This window comes from Callospermophilus lateralis, chromosome 7, assembly GCF_048772815.1.
Source record: "Callospermophilus lateralis isolate mCalLat2 chromosome 7, mCalLat2.hap1, whole genome shotgun sequence".
NCBI classification, from domain to species: Eukaryota; Metazoa; Chordata; class Mammalia; order Rodentia; family Sciuridae; genus Callospermophilus; species Callospermophilus lateralis.
Genome location: NC_135311.1, coordinates 38,238,243 through 38,259,271, shown reverse-complemented (window position 1 = coordinate 38,259,271; position 21,029 = coordinate 38,238,243).

Sequence of the window (21,029 nt, the reverse complement as noted above, 5' to 3'; positions counted from 1 at the left end):
CCTAAAACAAGTATTGTGGGAATAAATTTAAATTCAAAGTCTCTGCTTCCTACCAAGCACCAAGTGAACAAAATAATTTATATACTTGGATTATTAAGAAAACAGTCTCTCCCGTCAGACAGACAAGGTTTCTACTTTTAAAATTTTTTTCTTAATTCATTCTTTTTTAGATATACATGGCAGTGGAGTGTATTTTGACATATTATACATATGTGTAGAATAACTCCCCATTCTTGTGGTTGTACATGATGTGGAGTCATACTGGTCATATATTCATATACGAACATAGAAAACGTATGTCTCATTCATTCTACTGTCTTTCCTATTCCTGTCCTTTCTCCCTTCCCTTCATTCCCCTTTGTCTAATCCAATAAGTTTCAACCCCCAGCACCCCACCCCACCCCGCCTTATTATAGCATCTGCATATCAGAAAGAACCTCAGCCTTGAGTTTTTGAGTTTGGCTTATTTCAGTTAGCATGATAGTCTCCAGTTCCATTCATTGACCAGTGAATGTCATAATTTCATTTTTTAATGGTTCAGTTGTATTCCAATGTGTATATATCACATTTTATTTATCAATTCATCTGTTGAAGGGCACCTAGTTTGGTTCCTAGTTTGGTGCTTAGCTATTGTGAATTGAGCTGCTATAAAAATTGATGAGGCTATGTCACTATAGTATGGTGATTTTAAGTCCTTTGGTTATAAAACAAGGAGTGGGATAACTGGGTCAAATGGTGGTTCCATTGCTAATTTTCTGAAAAATCTTCATACTGTTTTTTGGAATGATTGGTCCAGCTTGCAGTCCCATCAGCAATGTATGAGTGTACCTTTTCTCCACATCCTCACCAACATTTATTGTTACTTTTATGCTTGATTATTACCATTTTGACTGGAGCTAGATGAAATCTCAGTGTCAATTTAATTTCCATTTTCTAATTGCTAGAGAAGTTGAACATTTTTGATATATTTTATTGACCTATTGTATTTCTTCTTCTGTGAAGTGTCTGCTCAGTTCCTTTGCCCATTTATTGATTGGATTATTTGTTTTTATGATGTTGACTTTTTTGTGTTCTTTATATATCCTGGAGATTAATGCTCTATCTGAGATGCAGGTGGCAAAGATTTTCTGCCATTCTATAGGCTCCCTGTTCAAATTGTTGATTGTTTCTTTTGCTCTGAAGAAGTTTTTCAGTTTAATACAATCACTTTTATTGTTTTTTTATTTTACTTCTTATGTTTTAGGAGTATTTTAAGAAAGTTGTTTCTAAGCCTACATGATGAAGATTTGGGCCTAATTTTTCTTCTATTAGGCCCAGGGTCTCTGGTCTAATGTCTAGGTCTTTGATCCACTTTGATTTGAATTCGTGCAGTTTCCATTCTAGTTCTGCCTGTTTTTTTTTTTTTTTTTAAATTTGCTTCTTCGTTATAATCTTGTTTATCCCTTCAAATTTATCATTTCCACAGAACTAAAGTGGAACAAAGTACCAACCTCTAAAGGTTATTAAAAAAGCTAAATGTGTTAGTGCATAAAAAGTATTTAATATAGAACAGAACACTAATATAAAAATCTTTAAATTGAAACTTTTTAATTGGCACATAAAAAACATACATACTTATGGGGTAACAGGATGTTTCCATACATGTGTGAGTTGTTTAATGTTCTATACAAGCTAAGCATATCTATCTTCTCAAACATTTATTGTTTTTGTAGTGAAAATATTCAGAATTCTTTCTTCTAGGTTTTTTGAAAAACAGTAGTAGTACATTATTGTTTTCTGTAGTCACCCTGTTTTGCAACAGAACACCAGAACTTATGTCTCCTATCAATTACTTGGTACACATTTACCAACTTTTCCTGTCTGTCAACCAACAACCTAAATTTTATTTATTTACTCATTTTTTGATCCTGGGGATTAAAATTAGTCAAAGACCATTATTATCTACCTTTGGCCCTACTAATGGGTAATTTTTTTTTCTAATTTTAGCTTATTTAACTTATCTTGCTAGTCAAATTTTTGTCTGGATGATTGGTGTGTGTGTGTGTGTGTGTGTGTGTGTGTGTGTGTGTGTGTGTACATAAACAACTGTATTTTAATTTCCACAATATGAATTATTTCATTTCCACTTAAGTTATCAGTCAAATCTGAAATGAACAGGTACTCTGCTTCACATAGACTATATTCACTTCCAAGCACTGTCTTTTCTCGATTTTGTGACTGTCATAAACTTACTTAACTTTGCTGCACCGCTCTTTAATTTATAAAATGGTAATACAGCATCTTCCTCAAAGGTTCTTGCAGAAGTCACATAGAATCACTTATCTAAACAGCTAAAACTGTAGGATCTTAACAAATGTTTCATCTCTAAGTTTTTCCAAGGGAAATATGTCACTCTGAGTTCCAACAAACTCATATCCCCTCTTTCTCAGAACGTGGCAAGAGAATGAAAGAAAGTAGTAATGATGTAGCTAAGGTTACTCAGTTGATGATTTTTAAAATTACAACGTACTCAGAAAAAGATATAGAACAAAGGACAAGGGAAAACCAAAACTTACTACAGTTGTTTAACTTGTAGCCTAGTTCCATCACATCCCATTGAAGACTTGATTCATAGATAAAGATCTCAGTGTTCACTTTTTATCCAACTTCCAAATCCACATAGATTTAAGATAATTTCCTTACTGTCACCTCCCCCACCAATATGATAGAACTTCCCAGAATTAGAGAACTTAATATTCATATAAACATTATGAGATAAGATGAAGAAATACAGAGTAAAGAGTGTCCATTCAGACCCACGTTATCAGAGAGAAGAATTCCTAGAAAACTCACTTTGGTTTTGATTTGCCTTTCCCTGTTGATCTGTTGGTGTTGAAAAGCTTTCATATACCTTTACATCATTTGTATAACTTCTTTAGAAAATGTTCAGCTCTTTTGCCCATTTTGAGTTGGGTTCTTGTGATCTGGATATATACACCCACCCCTAGAAAGTGAAACCAATATCTCAAAGATATTCATTGTAGTGTTGTTCACAATAGTAAACATGGAGAAACCACTTAAGTGTCCATTCATGGATGAATGGTTTAAAAATGTATATATACACAATGGAGTGTTATCCAACCATTAAAGGAAGGAAATCCTGCCACTTGCAACTACATGTATGAACCTGGAGCACATGTTAGGCCAAAAAAGCCAGACACAGAGAGACAAATATTGTATGATTTCACTAACATGTGGAATCTAAAAACCCCAAACTCATTAAGCCAAGAGCAGAAGATTCTTGCTAGGGCATAGGAAGTGGCAGAAATGGAGAGATGTTGGTTAGAATGTCCAAAATTCCATCTTATAAATGAACAAGTTCTGGAGATCTAATATGCAGCATCAATATGATGGGTGTGTAACTAATTTGATTGTGGTCATCATTACATAATATATATGTATATGGAATCATGACTTTGTATACTTTGAATATATTTATCTTTATTTACTTCTATATTTTGGGGAGTTGGTACCAGGGATTGAATTCAGGGACACTCAACAATTGAGCCACATCCTCAGCCCTATTTTGTATTTTATTTAGAGATAGGGTCTCACTGAGTTGCTTATTGTCTTGCTTTTGCTGAGGCTGGCTTTGAACTCACAATCCTCCTGTCTCAGCCTCCAGAGCTGCTGGGATTACAGGCATGTGCCATTGTGCCCGGCTCAATCTTCATTTAATAATCAAACATTTGAAATTTGTTTTATCCTTTGCTTCTCCAGTGTGGACAATTATAATTAACTGTCATCCCCCACATCTGATCTTTAAACTCTTTTATATTCTGTTCACTTCATTATTTTCTCTACTCTATGTCTGGCACACTAGTTCATCATAGCCCCATCCATCTCTTTCATCTATTTACATTAAGTACTGAAAAGTAATTTAACATCTCTAAGGTCTGTTTTAATCTTCAAAGCTCAAATTCCTTACCTTGATCCTGCACATTACTCCAATTGTTGAAGAGTTCTATATCATAGCTATGCAATTGTATGCAATGTGAACATTAAAGTACTAAATATCTCTATCAGTTTCCATGCATAAACATATTTTTATTCCTGAATTTTATTAAAAGTTTATTTTCTTGCAAGATAAAAGGAAAAAATTAAAAAAAAAACTTTTAAGAGAATAAAAGTTTAAGAACATGTTCCAAAATCTCCCCAGTAAAAGTTGATATTATTGAAAGAAAGAGTACAAATTATTTGCTCCCCATGTGTATTACCATAAAGTCTCCACAGTAATGTAAACTGGAAGTTGAGAAGTATTCTAACCCAGTAAAGAGGTCAGAGAATTTTGTATGTGTGTGTAGAATACTGAGGATTGAATTCAGGGGTGCTTTACCACTCAACTACATCCCAGTACTTTTTACTATTTTATTTTATGTTATGTTATTTATTTTGAGACTGTATCTTACTTCCTTACCAAGGCTGGCCTTGAACTTGCAATCCTCCTGTTCCTGAGTAGCAGGGATTACAGGCCTGCGCCACTGGGCTAGGTCAGAAATTTTTTTTTCATGTTCTATTCTAACACTTAAAGAATTATAGGGTTGTTAATTTTTTTGTGTGTGTTTTTTTGTTTGTTTGTTTTTGGGAGGTGGTTACTGGGGAATTGACCCAGGAGTGTTCTACCACTGAGTGACATCACAATCCCTTTTTTTAAAAATTTGAGACAGGGTGTCCTTGAACTGCCCAGGCTAGCCTTGAACTTGGGATCCTCCTGGCCCAGCTTCCTGATTGCTGGGATGACAGCAAGCTTGTACCACTGTATCTGGCTTCAGGGTATTTTTTTTAATTACTGTTGTGTTATAAAAATTATAGGCAGTTATTCAATTATAAAGGTGGTTATTAAGACAAAATAGTTGTAACCATTATGAACATAAAAAGCAGTAAAATCATAAATTATATAGTGTTAAATAACTAGATGAACCACAAGGAAGCACCATAAAAAAGATATTAAAATGATACTGTTTCAAACAGATCTGGAATTCAATTAGTGCTGTCCAAACAATGAACTAGCTTGTAGCCAGGCATCTTCTTTCTTCCAGCAAAAATGAATGCAATCAAATTTTATTCCCAAGGCTGGGGATGTAGCTCAGTGGTAGAGGGTTTGCCTAGTATGTATGAAGCCTGGGTTTAATCCCCAGCACTGTAAATAAAGAGAAATAAAAATTTTACTCCCAAGTGGGACTAAAGTAGAATTTCCAGATAAAATACAAGATGCCCAATTAATTTTGGATACAGGAAAAAACACATAATAATTTTAGTGTAAGTGTGCTCCAAATATTGTACGGGAAATACTTATACTACAATAGTTGCTATTTGAAATGCAAAAATAATTGGACATTCTCTATTCACATTTGTTAAATCTTGTAACACAAAATCCAAAAGGAGGAGGTAGAAAGCTCAAATTCCCATGATCCCATTGTTTATCTAAGTTCACATAGCAAACAATTGCTATCTAAACTTAGATAACAATTAATTAGCCTGCAAGTTCTACCACTGGCAAGGATTCAGTCATTAATTTCCATTTGTGTGTCAGCATATAAATATCAATTATGGAATCAGTTAAGCACACCAGGATGGAGACTCTAACACTAAATCCTGATATAATGTATCTACATATTCTGATAGAGAACTAAGATACAAATAAGTCATAAGTAATTTCTCTTATGTATTTATTGTTATTTATTTCATCTTTACTTACATTATTGGAAATTAAACCCAAGGGCAGTCTACCACTGAGCTCCATCCCCAGCCATTTTTATTTATTTATTTTATTTTCTTAAATTTTGAGACAAGATCTTACTATGTTGCTGAGACTAGTCTGAAACTTGCCATCCTTCTGCCTTATCCTCCCAAGTTGTTGGGATTATAGATGTGACCATTCCCTCTGGCTTCAAATAAGTCATTTCTGAGATCTTAACACATAATTCTATTTCACCAGTAATTCCTACTGTCATCACAATTATAAATAAATACCCCAGCAAATAAATGATCTATTCAAATTCTGTGTATACATCATTCAGCCAGTGTCAGTTTCCTTATGCTGGGTATAAGTACCGTAGTCTCAGTTTGTATGTTCTTTAATTAAGGTACCTCAACCTTGCAATTATAGATACCTTTTCAGAACTTAAAAAGCACCTGGGGAACCTCTACTTTGCAGTCATTTGGAGCATTCAGCTTTCCTTTGTGTGTGTGATTTCACACACACACACACACACACACACACACACACAAATATCTCTCTCTCTCTTCACTTACATGGCATTAAATATTGAGCTTGTGCATGAATGTTAATACAGTATTGTAACCTCAGAGAAATAGGCTGTCGGAAGGTTTTCATGTCTCTATGTTTTCTTCTAATGAGTTTTCTATAGTCCTTAGAAAAGTTTATGACTAAATTTACTCTGAAAAGGAAAAGAATGAAAATTATGCCAACTATTTATCTATAACTATTCATTTCCCTTTTTCTTTTCCTTTGTACTTGTCCCTTAATGTCATTAATGATGTGGAGTATAGTGTGGTGAATACCTTCATTCCCTGCAATAACACTGGCTTGATATGATGAATAATGAGCACTCCCAGAAACAGCTTTTGTGAATATAGCTTCTCTTAATTGTGATAAAAATGTATGAGATGAGATCTACCTGTGACACATTTATGATAAACACATTATTATTAAATATAAGCACAATGCTGTAGCAGATCTCTAGAAGTTTTTCATCTTCCATAATTGAAATTTAAACCTGTGGAATAGCAACTCCCATTTCCCCCCCTTCTACAGCCTGTTAACTACCCTTCTGCTCTATTTCTTGGAGTTTTGACTACTTTAATCCCCAAGTACATGCAACTGTGCAGTGCTTGTCCTTAGTTCACTGGTTTATTTTACTTTGCACAAAATCCTCCAGAATGATCCCTGTTGATGCATGTGACAGGAGTTTCTCCTTTTACAAATAGTATAACATTGTATGTAAAATCCATGTTTTCTTTATCACCTCACCATTGATGGACATTTGGATTACTATCACCCCTTGGCTATCATAAATATGAAGGCAATAACCACAAATTGTACTGATATTCCTTTACTACATGCCACCCCCTGAGTTTAGTATTTTCTTTAGAAAAAAAAATTGAATGTAATTAAGCTGTTAGGAATTTAGATATTGCATGGTTCTCTAGGATAGGTTATAATTTGAATTATAAATCACTGATTTGTGATGTTCTTCCCAGTCTGCTGTTCCATTCTCTGTTTTATATTGTGAAGTATTTGTAGTATATCTTGTATCTTGTAGAATAATTTCTTATTTTGTATCTTCTTTTGTAAATTAAGTTTCAATTTGTCAAGTTACATACACACACACACACACACACTCATATACATTAGTCACTTGAAATCTAGAGGAATTTATTAAACTCAATCATCCAAAACCACAAATCATTTCTTTCCACTTAATATAATCTTGCCTAACAATAATTATTTAATAATGGTTGTGAATTCTTTGATAAATTAAATTCTAGATAATTAAGTGTGTTGCTGTTTTCTAGAAATATTGATATTTGATCTTATGTTCTCGTTGGTATTATTACATAAAATGCATATTATTTCTGTTGATTGACAACTTTCAGCCAATTTGCCAAGTGATGAGTCTAATCATTTATCTATTGATTATGTTTAGTCAATTCTAAATGATCAAGCCGTCCAACAATAATGAATTATTTTCATATATTTATTTCTTATATTAATTGTTTGACAGGATTTCCAATAGCATATTAGAGTATCATCCTTTTTTAATTCTTAATATTGAATGGAAGGCATCTAGTAAATCTCCAGTAAGTATGACATTTCCTATAATTTTTTTTTTGTTCATAACCTTTATCAGTTTTAGGGAAATTCTATTTTTTATGAATTTTACTGCAGTTCTTTTTTTCAATAACTGTACTGTGGGATAAGTTTTCAGTTGTCTATAAACATCTCATTTCTCCTCTCTCTTAATGAGGAAGCCCTTTGATGTTCAATTGTTCCAATGATGAACCCAAATAAAGATATTTCCCAGGAAGCTAAGTGACACCTTGTAGAATATAAGCAAATTATCATGTGCACCAGAAAGCGTCTTCAGTGGGAGGGACACAGTCTCATGTATCCTTCTGTTGCTTCAACTAACATGTGGACCAGATGGTCAAAACACAGTGGTCTTAAAACAAGAGGAGGAAGGTACATGTGAAGTCTATCAGAAGATAAAATATCACGAATCTAAGCTCCTAAAAATAAAATAAGCTATGCCAACTGTCATGGGTTTTCTCCCTCTGGATGGACTTTTTCTTGAAAGAGAAATAAATACATTTTTGTTGTTGTTGTTGTTGCAGTCAGTGTATGTAAACTTTCTGTCATGTTTAAGGGTTCTCTCAAGATAAATGTGATAACCTAGTAACCTCAAGGCTCAGTCAAACATCTAGTGTAATAAATTGAACAAATTCTGTTATACAGTAAAATATGGAACTGAAGATATCCTAAGCCTGACACGGTAGTTCATAAAAATGTTCGGTTTCAAGCTCCCCTAATTCTCCTACATCATCCCACAAATTTGGGTAGGCGTTTTTAAACATTCAGACATTGGAACAAAAGTTATTTCACATATTAAAAATTATTTTAGGCAAGCACATTAGTGCAATCCTGAAATCCCAACAACATAGGAGCCTTAAGCAGGACAATCCCACAAGTTCAAGGGCAACCTAACCAAATTAATAAGACCCTGTCTTGAAATAAAAAATACAAAGGAATGAGGATGTAGCTCAGTGATAAAGCACCCCTGAGTACATTCTCAATTACAAAAAAAAGTTATTTTAAGTTACAATAAAATAGCTTTTTATAGATTTAGGTAGCAGTACAATAAAGTTCTTGCCATTACCAAATCTTCCTCTGTAATGTGAACTTCTCAATAAGATTTTTCAAAATGATAATAAGTGCTGATGATATTCCTAATTAGAATGGTTGAATTGATAAATATCTCTTTAAGCTATAGAATAAAATTAATTTGCAAATATGATATGCTATGCAAAAAGTATTTTAAAGTAAATAACAGACAATACTACACTAAATATGCCCAAGAGTTTATATTTAAAATATATTATATAATAACCATATAATTTAATATCACACAGCCATTAAACACAATGGAGAAGAAAAACAACTCAAAATATTGTACAGGGAATGATATCTAATTTTTTCAGATGCATTTTTATTGTTAATCAGTATTCATCTGTGCCTACTCAAATATTTAATAAGAGCATCCACTGATCTAATAGAAAGGAAGAATTTACTCAAAAGAATTGTTGATTCACCTTGAGATTCAAAATATACTCTTTTCAGTTGATAGCAGTAGTACATAGAATTCATTCATTTTAAGTGTAAAGTTTGAATTTTGAATAACTACACACTCAAAATATAGAGCTTTTGTCACTGATTTGGACCACACCAGGCCTAGCAGACACAGTCACTCATGATATAGTTCTATGCTACCAAGCCGAAAGTCAAGTTGTTAATCTGACTTTCCAAGAAATCAGGAGGGTGAGACATAGAAGCCAAATCCTCAGGCAAGACAGTTTTAACCAGTATATTTAGGAAAATTTCTCTGCTGTCACCTTTACAGGAAAAATAACTTCAAAATCACCAACCTGCTTTTAGGTCTCTCTGTTTTCCTCAGGCTTTTTCTGTCTATAAAGCTAAACTCCTCTGCAAGATATTTGATGCCTCATTCTGTTGTATACAGTGAGATGTCCAATTCTGAAATCACAAGAAAAAGTCAATTAAAATTTTTAGACTAAATTTGTTATAATTTTGTCTTTTGACAGTTCTACTGTCCTAAAGTTCCCACATACCCTTAAGGACTTCTCCCCACTGTTATTCCCAGTATATTATTAATCTGCTGTCACAACTGAGACCTTTTCTAGCTTTATGTAATGAAAGTATAGAGTGTACAGTTTTTTGCCTCTGAGTTCTTTCATTTAGCATAATACTTTTGTGATTAATCCAGTTTTGTTGGGGATATTAGTAGTTTGTGGTATTTTTTTTTCTTTTTTATGGCTAAGTATTCTGTGATATGGATATGCTCTAACTTATTTATAAATTTTCCAGGAAGACTGCCGCAGTCTGGCTGGGTGAAATAACTGGTGTGTGTGTGTGTGTGTGTGTGTGTGTGTGTTTGTGTGTGAAAGAGAGAGACAAGGAACTTGTGAAGGTTGATACAGCAGGATCAGGAGCCACTTTATTGTAGGACAGTAGGGGTATATATACATAACTGAATACACAGCTTGTTCTTAATTAACATAAACTAGATACAGCAGTCAACCAATAAGGAATCTTCATCATCTTAATGATTACACACAGCTTAACTTAATTGACATAATCTAGACACAGCAGTCAGTCATTAAGGAATCTCTAGCATCTTAATGGCTTGCTGGTGTTACTTCTCAAACCACTCCTCCTGGCAAAGTGCCAGGTGCCATCTTGACTTGTCTGTGGCTCTCAACAGAAGACATTTGGATTTTCTTCAGTTTGTGGCTTTTATGAGCGAGGTTCTAAGAACATTCACCTACATTACTTTGAACATGTGTTTTCGTATCACTTACATAAGTAACAAGAATTGAGATTACTCAGTCACATGTTAAGTTTGTGTTTAATTCTAGAAGGTATACCAAACACTTTTCAAAACTGTTTTCAAAAATAACTATACCATCTGTGCAGTACTGCAAGAATCACAATGGGTCAAATGTTTGTGTCCTCCTGAGTTCACATGTTGAAATTCTCATACTCAGTGTGATGATATTAGGTGTGGGGCCTTTGGCAGGAAATTAGGTTATGAGGGAGAGTCTTCATGAATGAGATTATTTTATAATAGAGCCCAGAGTTCACTTCTTCTCCTCCTCCTTTTCCTCCTCCTCCTCCTCATTCTTCTCTTTCTCATGGAAGATACAACCAGAAAGAGGACTCTCTCTATGACGCAATCAAACTGCCATCTTGATTTGAATTCCCAGCCCCAGAACTGTGATAAATAAATCTCTGTTGTTTATGAGCATCTATTTTACAGTTCCTTGTTATAGTATAGCAGCCCGAGCTCAGACTTTTTTAAAAAATTTTAATCATTCTAGTGTAGATGCTTAAATTGACTTTTACCTAGTGACTAATGATGAGTATTTCCTCATGAACTTATTAGCCATTTAAATATCTTCTTTTGCCACAGCCCAGCTGGCTGGGCAAAATTACCGGGGGTGGGGGGTGGGGCGAGTGACGAGAAACTTGTGAAGATTCATGAAGCAGGAGTGGGAGCCGCTTTATTGTCGGACAGTAGAGGTATATATACACTTAACTGATTATACACAGCTTGTTCTTAATTAACATAAATGAGATACAGCAGTCAACCAATAAGGAATCCTCATCATCTTAATAATTACACACAGCTTAACTTAATTGACATCATTAGATACAGCAGTCAGTCATTAAGGAATCTCTATCATCTTAATGGCTCGATGGCATTACTTCTCAAACCACTCCTCTTGGCAAAGTGCCAGGCACCATCTTGACTTGTCTGTGGCTCTCAACATTCTTTGGGGAAAAAAAAATCTGTTCGAATTTTTTGCCATGCTTTTCTTTACTGGATTGCTTGTCTGTTATTGATTTGTAAGAGTTCTTTTATATACCCTGGCTACTAGTCTTGTGTAAGATATATGTTTTGCATATATTTTTATCCCAATCTGTATTTTGTATTTTCTATTTTTTAATAGTGTCCTTTGGAGAGCAAATATTTTTAATATTGATTAATTCTAATTGAACACATTTTAAATTTTCTTATTCTTTGTGTCTTATCTAAAAAACTTTGTCAAACTCAAAATTACTAAAATTGTTTTTCTGTAGAATGTTTATGATTTTATACATTATGGTAAATTTGTGATATATTTATTGTTAAGTTTCCCTCCTCTTTTTGTCTTTTTGGAAGATATTGTGAAGAATTGATATTAATGGTATTAGTATTAGTAGTAGTAGTATGGATTGAACCCTGGGGTGCTTAACCACTGAAAAACATCCTAATCCCTTTATTATTTTTTATGTAGAGACAGGGTCTTGCTAAATTGCTTAGGGCCTTGCTAAGTTAATGGCCTCAAATTTGCAACCCTCCTGCCTCAGCCTCCCACCTGTGATTGCTGGAATCACAGGTGCATGCTATCACACCCAGTGATATTATTTCTTTCTTAGATCTTTAGTGGTACTCAACATTAAAGTCATCTCAAGGTTCTTGGAAGATGGCAGAATAAAGGAGATGACTTTCCTGGTTGCTTTAAGGCATGAAACCAAGAAATCAGACAGGCAGCTTTTCTGTGGTGGGTGGGGAAAAAGTGGAGATACTTACTAAGAATTAATTCTGGACACTCAAAACAGATTAGGGACTCAGGAGATAGGTTATAAGAAAATAAAGAAGAAATCCCCAGAACCAACACCAGTGACACCTGCCAGAGAGTTCCCCCACCCCAACAGAAAAAAAAAGAAAAGAAAAGAAAAAGGGGAAGGATAAGGGAATGAAAGGAACTTGCATTTTTAGGAGGCCTGAGCAATGTCTCAGTACGTGAGATCGGAGACCAAAGGCACTGCTCAACTAAATGGAAAGGCAGGCATGCTGGACAATATGCTTGTTGAGGAAAGACCCTGCATGTCCCTCTGCTGCCCTTGGAGGACAGAGGAAGGAACCATTTCAGAGCCACAGTGGACGGGCTGTCAACTAGGGGAACCAGTTCCTGGGCAACCAAGTTTGGCCCAAAATATAGGCTTGGCAAACCCACAACTCGTGGCATAAAGTGTGCCTAAATTACCAGGAGAAAAATCAAACATGGAGAGGGGTTTACACAGGGGTGTGACAGCTGAGTTTGGAGACTGAATACGAGAGATCAGGAAGCATGGGGTCTGTGGGTAACACAGGGGACTAAGGATTGGCTCCTGAACAACATGAGTGGAACCCAGGGGAAAAATTCTTAATAAAATACTGGCAAATTGCACATAAAAACACATTCAAAAGATAATGCACCAAGAACAAGTGATGTTCATCCCAGGGATTCGAGGTTGGTTCAATATATGGAAATCAATAAACAGAATTCACCACATTAATAGAATTAAATACAAGAATCACATGATTATCTCAGTCAATGCAGAAAAAGTGTTTGATAAAATAGTGTATCCATTCATGTTCAAAACACAAGAAATTCTAGGGATAAACACTCCTCTATATTGCAAAAGCTATGTAAGTTAAACCCAAGACCAACATAATTCTAAAACAGAGAAAAACTGATAGCATTCTCTGTAAAAACTGAAAACAGGGATGCCTTCTTTCACTTCTATTCAACACAGTCCTTAAAACTCTAGCCAGAGTTACTATTCAGAAGAAAGAAACTATCTTTATTTGAGGTCAACATGATCCTATATTTTGAAGACCTAAAAAACTTCATCAGAAAATTTTCAGAACTCATAAATGAATTCAACAAAGTATCAGGATACAAAATTATTGCCCATAAATCAATTGAATTTCTACACGCCAAAGATAAAGCAGCTGAAAGAGAAATTAGGAAAACTACCATATTCATACTACCCTCAAAAAAATACTGGGAGATAAATCTAACAAAAGGGTGAAAGACCTCTACAGTGAAAACTACAAAACAATAAAAAAGAAATTGAAGAATACCTTAGAAGATGAAAAGATCTCCATGTTCTTGATAGGCAGAATTAATATTGTCAAAATAGCCATACTATCAAAAGTGCTATATGGATTTAATGCAATTTCTATTTAAATTCCAATGACATTCTTCAAAGAAATACAAAAGTCAGCCATGAGATTTATATAGAAAAATAAGAGGTCCATAATAGCCAAAGCAATCCTTAGTGAGGTAAGTGAAGCAGGAGGCATCAAAATACCAGTCCTTAAATTATACTACTGAACCGTAGTAACAAAATCAGTGTGGACTAGCACCAAAACAGATATATAGACCAATGGTACAGCATAGAAGACACAGAGACAAACCCACATAAATACAGTTATCTCATATTAGACAAAAGTACTAAAAATATACATTGGAGAAAAGATAGCCTCTTCAATAAATGGTTCTGGGAAAATTGAAAATCCATATGTAGCAAAATGCAATTAAACCTCCGTCTCACCCTGCACAAAACTCAACTAAAGGGAATCAAGCACCTAGGCATTAGTCCAGAGACCCTATGCCTAATAGAAGGAAAAGTAGGCCCAAGTCTGCATCAGATCAGCTTAGAAATTGACTTTCCTAACATGACTCCTAAAGCACAAGAAATAAAATTTAAAAATTAACGAATGGATGGAATCAAACTAAAAACCTCACAGCAAAGAAAACAATCAAGAACATGAAGAGAGGTCCTAAAGAATGGGAGAAAATCTTTGCCACTAGCATCTGAGGGCATTAATCTCCATATGTATAAAAAAACTCAAAAACTCAACACCAAAAACCAAATAATCTGATAAATAAATGAGCAAAAGAACTCTTCAAAAAAGAGGAAATCAAAATGGTCGACAAGAAATGAAAAAGTGTACAACTTTTCTAGCAGTTAGAGAAATGCAAATCAAAACTACACTGACATTTCATTTCACTTCAGTAAGACTGACAATTATCAAGAATATAAGAAATAACAAATGCTGATGAGACTGAAAACTAATGCAGCCACTCTGAAAAGCAGAATGGAAATTCCTCAAAAACTTGAAGTGAAAACACCATTTGACCCAGTTATCCCACTCTTCAGTTTATACCCAAAGAACTTAAAGTCAGCATTCTACAGTAACACAGCCACATCAATGTTAATAGCAGCTCAATTCACAATAGCCAAGCTATGGAACCAACCTAGGTATCCTTCAACAGATGAATGGATAAAGAAAATATGGTGTATATACACATAAACCATAAACCATAAAAAAATGGCTTTATGGCTTTAGCTGGTAAATGGATGGATCTGGAGACTATTGTGCAAAGTGAAAGAAACCAATCCAAAGAAACCAAAGTTTGAATGCTTTCTGTGATACGCAGATGCTAACACACAATAAGGGAGGTGGAGAGGGAAAGTATTGAAATTCATTGAATTAGGCAAAGGAGAATGAATGGAAGGGAGAGGAATGGAAATAGGAAAGATAGTAGAATGGATTGGACATAAATTCCTTATGTTCATATATGAATACACAACCCATGTAACTCCACATTATGTACAACCACAAGAATGGGATCCTAATTCAAATGAGTTATACTCTGTGTATGTATAATATGTCAAAAGACATTCTACTGTCAGGTATATAAAAAAATCATCTCTCCATAAAGTTTCATTGTGTTAAGTATTTCAATCAGAACTTCAATTTTTCAGTAGATATAAGTTTATGCAAGTTATGTATATGTTTTTGATGGAGCCTTGGTTGTTTTCTCTGAAGGAATTGTTTATTTAATCTGAGTCGCCATAATTATTGGCATAAAGTTTTTATGTTATCCCTCTTTATCATCTTTATGAAGTCTTTTTTCATTCCTATTATTAGAACTTTGTGTGTTCGTTTTTTTTAGTAGGTACCATGGAATTAAACCCAAAGTTGGTGCTTAACCACTAACAACAACTCCTGGCCTTTTTATTTATTTTATTTTGAGACAGGGACTTGCCAAGTTGCTTAGGCTGGTTTGAACATGAGAGTGTCCTGCCTTGGCCTCCTGAGTTGATGGGATTACAGGAATGTGCTGCCATGCCAGATCACTTAAAAAAAAAAAAAAACATCAGTCTGTCTGGAGATTTTTCTATTTTATTAATCTATTGAAAGTTTTATCTTTTGATTTAATTCTCTCTCTCAGCTGAGGATATAGCTCAGTTGGTAGAGTGCTTGCCTTGCATGTACAAGGCCCTGGGTTCAATCCCCAGCACTAATTCTAACATTTTTACATTCATTTATTTCCTCTACTGTCTTTAATACACTCTTCCTTTCATTTTTTTTTTGTTTTTAATTGTTCAATATATTCTTCTGGGCCTGCAGGGATAACTTGGTAGTATTGTGTTGAACAAGGTTCTGGGTTGAATCCCCAGCACTCGAAAAATAATATTAGCAATAATATGATTTTATTGTTTATAGTTTCTAAAATTGGCAGTTTTGCTTATTGATTTTAGATATTTCTTTTTTCTAATTATTTTAAAGTCTTAAATCTTCCTTTATGGGCTGCATTAGCTTTATTCCACAAATTGGATATGTTGTTTTTTCAATCTTTTCATTCCAAAATGCTTTCCAACTTTTACTTCGAATTTTCTTTAGGCCATGGGTTATTTGGATTTTGAACTGTATGAGGATTTTCCTGAAATTTTCTATCATTTTTTGTTTGTTTGTATTTTTTATATTATTTCAATTCTTTTAAATAGGCTGGGGTTGGTATAAGGACACAGGATGTTGTCTTTCCCTGTGCTGTGATGAGAGCAACCAGGTTTATGTCAACCAGGTCAAGGCTGTTGATTAAGTCACTCAGGTCTTCAGACCTCAAAGATATCTGTTCATCTCCTCTATCTTATGTCTTTACATCTTCCTGTAACAAAACTTCCCTACCCAGTTACAAGTAACAAGTAAATTATCTGAGTTTAACTCAATAGATCCTAAAAGTTTTGTGTATCTCCAGCACCACACAAATACCAAGCACTCATAAGATCTTTTATGTCAACTCTCAGAAAAAGGAAAGATTCTTTATTTTTCTCATCTTATGTGGCCTTATTTAATTTTTTTGTGGTTCATGTGTATGTACAGGTACATGAGCATACACTTTGTGAGTGTGTGTGTGTGTGTGTGTGTGTGTGTACACATGCATGTGTTAACCTCCAAAACACTTTCTGAACTTTGAACGTTGCTAGGTGGCCTTATTTTACAAATAAGTAAATGAAGAACTGTAGAGAGTGACACTATTTTCTAAACAAGACCAAAGTGAAGACAAGTAAATGATTTTCTGTTATTTTAGAAAACCACATTTTAAATGAAAAGTTAAAAATCCCCACCCCCAATTCCAAGTTAAGCAACCTTCAATGATGTTTCTGAAGTTTCTGGAGTAGAACAGACTTTCTATCCAAGTTCACATTTTGGTGTAGGTCATTTCAGACAAAAATTTCAGGCAAAACTTCTTCAAGCTTGAGGCAAAAAATGTCTTCAGTTTCAAGATGACAGGCAACTTTCCATGGGTGAAAATTCTTTGGAGAAAAAGCTCTAGGAGGTGAATTAATCCAGACACCAAAAACTCTGGGTGAGAGGGTGCGCCGACTGGATGGGAACCACTTTAAAGATATGAAGATAGTCTCCTTTCTTAGCACCTTTAACATGTCTTCATATCATTGACAAATATGCAATGTTCATTTCAGAAACCAGATTTTATTTTTGTTGTTGTTGTTGTTGTTTGTTTGTTTGTTTCTTTCTTTCTTTCTTTTTTTTTTTTTTTTTTTTTTTTTTGAGACAGGATTTTGCTAAACCATCCAGTCTGGCCTCAATTCATTATCCTGCCTCACCTTTCCAGTAGCTGGGATTATAGGCACATGCCACCACATCCATTTTAGTAACCAATTCTTTTCTGGTGTTTTGTATTTCTTTCATTTCTATGTGAAAAACATGAAACATGTTAGTTCTTTTTCCATTTTCCCCTGATACACCTATTCCTAACAGCCCATTTATGGAACAGTACTGTTGTCCTTGTAAAACTTTCCTTGAGAATAGGGACCATGACCTTTATCACAAGCAAGACTTAAATTGAAGTAACTGGAAAACTACTTTTAACACATCACCAATGTCTTATTTCCCTTTTTATTTCCTTAATGAAAGCAAAGTCCCAAGTGATCTTTAACCTTTTGCTGTTTCGGTTGGTACTTTCAAAACTGTCATCTTGGGGCCCCTGAAGACAAATTCTTCTTCAGTAGTGCTATTTCCATAAACAGAGGCAGAGTTTACTGTGGGCCCAAGTATGATCTCAGAGCCTTCCCATAATTCCATCACAGTGGCTGTTGTGAGCATATGGCAACTCTCAGTATGATTTCAACCAACTTTCAGGAAAGAGAGAACATAAAATCCATAGAAAATCATAATTCTTGATCTTGGTGTAATGTGGCATTTTTTCAATGATGTATCATTTAATTTTGAGAGTGTTTAGCATTTTAGACTGTGTAACCAAGGATTTATCATCACTATTTTTTAGTTCAGTACTTTCTCAATTTGCATCATGATTACTGCAAATGTGTCTTTTTTAACATCCTTAAACCTATCCTCTGCATTGCAGACTCGGTTATACATCTAAATTTTAAATATTATAGCTTCCTTAGAAAAACCTTTCCATGTGTCAAAAAATATGATAAAATATCACTAAAAGAAAGAAATGGGAGAACTGAGTCAATAGCGTATTTGTGTATAGTTCAGGCAAAGAAAAAATAAATTCTCTAGCAAAGGCAAGCTTGAAATCAGAACTTTGTTCAACTCGGATTCATGATAGTTGCTGGGGAATGAAAAGATGTTGTCTCAATTTTAGACACATTTGCATCTGTGTCTTTATTCACCGATATTTTTTTCTTCTTATCTAATGTCTGTACACCTGGCATCTCAGATTGTTCTTTTACAAACTCTCTGTGTGTAAAAATAGAAAAAATAATATTACTTGGCCATGATATTTTTAAGAATCTTTGAGGTGAAATTATAATCACTGTTACTTTATGTGGCTTTCCAAAAACATTTTTAAGGATTTCAATTCCATACTGAATTCAATCTCTGAAACCTGAACTTTTAAAAATGTGTTTTCATCAGCTTGCTGATGTCCTTGCTAACATGTTAGTACATTTCAACATGTTCTTTATATAAAGTTTTCTAAATATTTTACAAACATGTAGATTTCTGTTTCTTATTAGAGAATATCAAAATAATGTGGCATGACATACAAAAGCCTATAAATCCAACCCTTATTTCTAGCCTTATATTTGGCTTCCTCCTCCTCATTTTCCCCCCTTTTTTGTGGAACCTCACTGAGTTGCTTGTTTCTTCCATTTAAAATTCATTATAGTCCTGGTAAAATACAATGAAAACAAATCATTTTTAAGAAGAAAGAAAATAGGACCTACATGGCCTTTACTTGTTTGACTATTAGATTAACAGACCTAAAATTAAATACATTCTACTGTCATCTATAAAACAAATAAAAAATTTTAAAAAATATATATTTTACACTTGAAATTTACTGAGTGGATTCTATATGTTCTCATCACAAAATTGTAAGTATGTGAGTTCATATGCTAATTAGCTTGATTAATCATTCTACAATGTATACAATATGTCAAAACATCATCATCATCATTTGCTTTGTAAATATATACAAATTTATGTCAATTGATAAAGTAAAAATAAATAAGAGAAAATGCAAAGAAAAAATATACTGATGAAATTCTATAAAGTTCCTAACAACTTACATTCAGTTTCTATCCTTGTCATAAATGAATAACTGTTGCCTCCTTGTCTGGCTCTGTTTCTTGGATCACACTTAAACGTCACTTTGTGCTGTAGGCATTTCCAAATCTTTAGAATCCCAACATTCGAAATTGGAAAATTCTCAATCTTTTTTTATCTTTAATTAATTAAGTTTTAGTGGTACTGAGGATTGAACCCAGAGGTGCTCTACTACTGAGCTATATCCCCACCTTTTAATTTATTTATTTATTTTTATTTTGAGAAAGATTATTGTTAAGTTGCCCAGCTTGGCATCAAATTTGAGATCCTCCTGACTCAGTCTCCCAAGTATCTGGAATTACAGGTGTGTGGTACCACACCTGATTTCTGTGCCTTTAATTCCTCCATTTGGAGACCTGTCATGAATGAGCTTAGCTCATCACCAGTCAACTGTCAGCTTAAGTTGAATCTGAAGCCTGTTTTATAATCACACAGGAAGAAGTGGCCACCCCTTGCCAAAGGGCCTTTACCTATCCTGCCATACTAAACACTTGCTCCTGACCAGTAACACTAACCTTGTCTGCTAGTTATTTTTTATATGATTAACTCCACCATTGCAAAATAGTTTGCAGTCTTCTTTTTTTTTCAAATAAGCATCTTCTGCATAAATGTATCCCAGTTCTGCACCTAAAATTGGCTTTATCTCTCCACTATAAATCGTAAGAGGCATTTCAAGTGAAATGCTCAGAAACCTAATTCTGTTTCTGTTCCTTCTACCTCCAAGTGTGTTTCTTCCACAGTGTTATCTCAGTTCCTTGTAATTCCAGATAGCTCCTGTTGCTCAGAACAAAAACTTAAGAGTCATTTTAAGCTCTTCTTTTTATATAACAGAAAAAAATGGAATCTATCACCAAATTCTATTAACTGTGTTTTGCTTTCTTATGTTGCACTGTGCTCTGCTTTGCTTTGAGAAGGGGTTTACTGTATTTCCCAGGCTGGCCTTAAATTTCTGGGCACAAGTGATCCTCCTACCTAAAATTCCCTAGTAGCTGAGACCTCAGGTGCACCCTACCAAACATAGCTGATTCTTGTTTTCAAAGCACTCACAGCTCAATGCCTTTTACCACCTCCACCTCTAGCTGTATGGTTTACTGTTGTCATCATCTTCTTGAATTATCACAGTAAATTTGCCTCCACCCTTATTCTTGTTCCCAGACTTACTCCTGACAAAGCATTCATAATGATCCTTTAAAAATGAAGGCAGATCAAATCTCTTCTCAGATCAAAATCTCCCAATAACTCCATTCTATTTAAAGAAAAAGGCATATGTCTCAGAGTAACCTACAAGACTGTAAATTATCTGAAGGCTCACATGTTTAGAACCTCATTCCAGTCCTCCTCCTGGACAGAATGTTTAGGGGACAACATGTGAATCAACTCCTTCACGTGTGTTCCTGACTACTTCCTTGGACAGAATTTGAACCTATTGATGCATACACTCATTGTCCAATAAAGTTTTTTTTG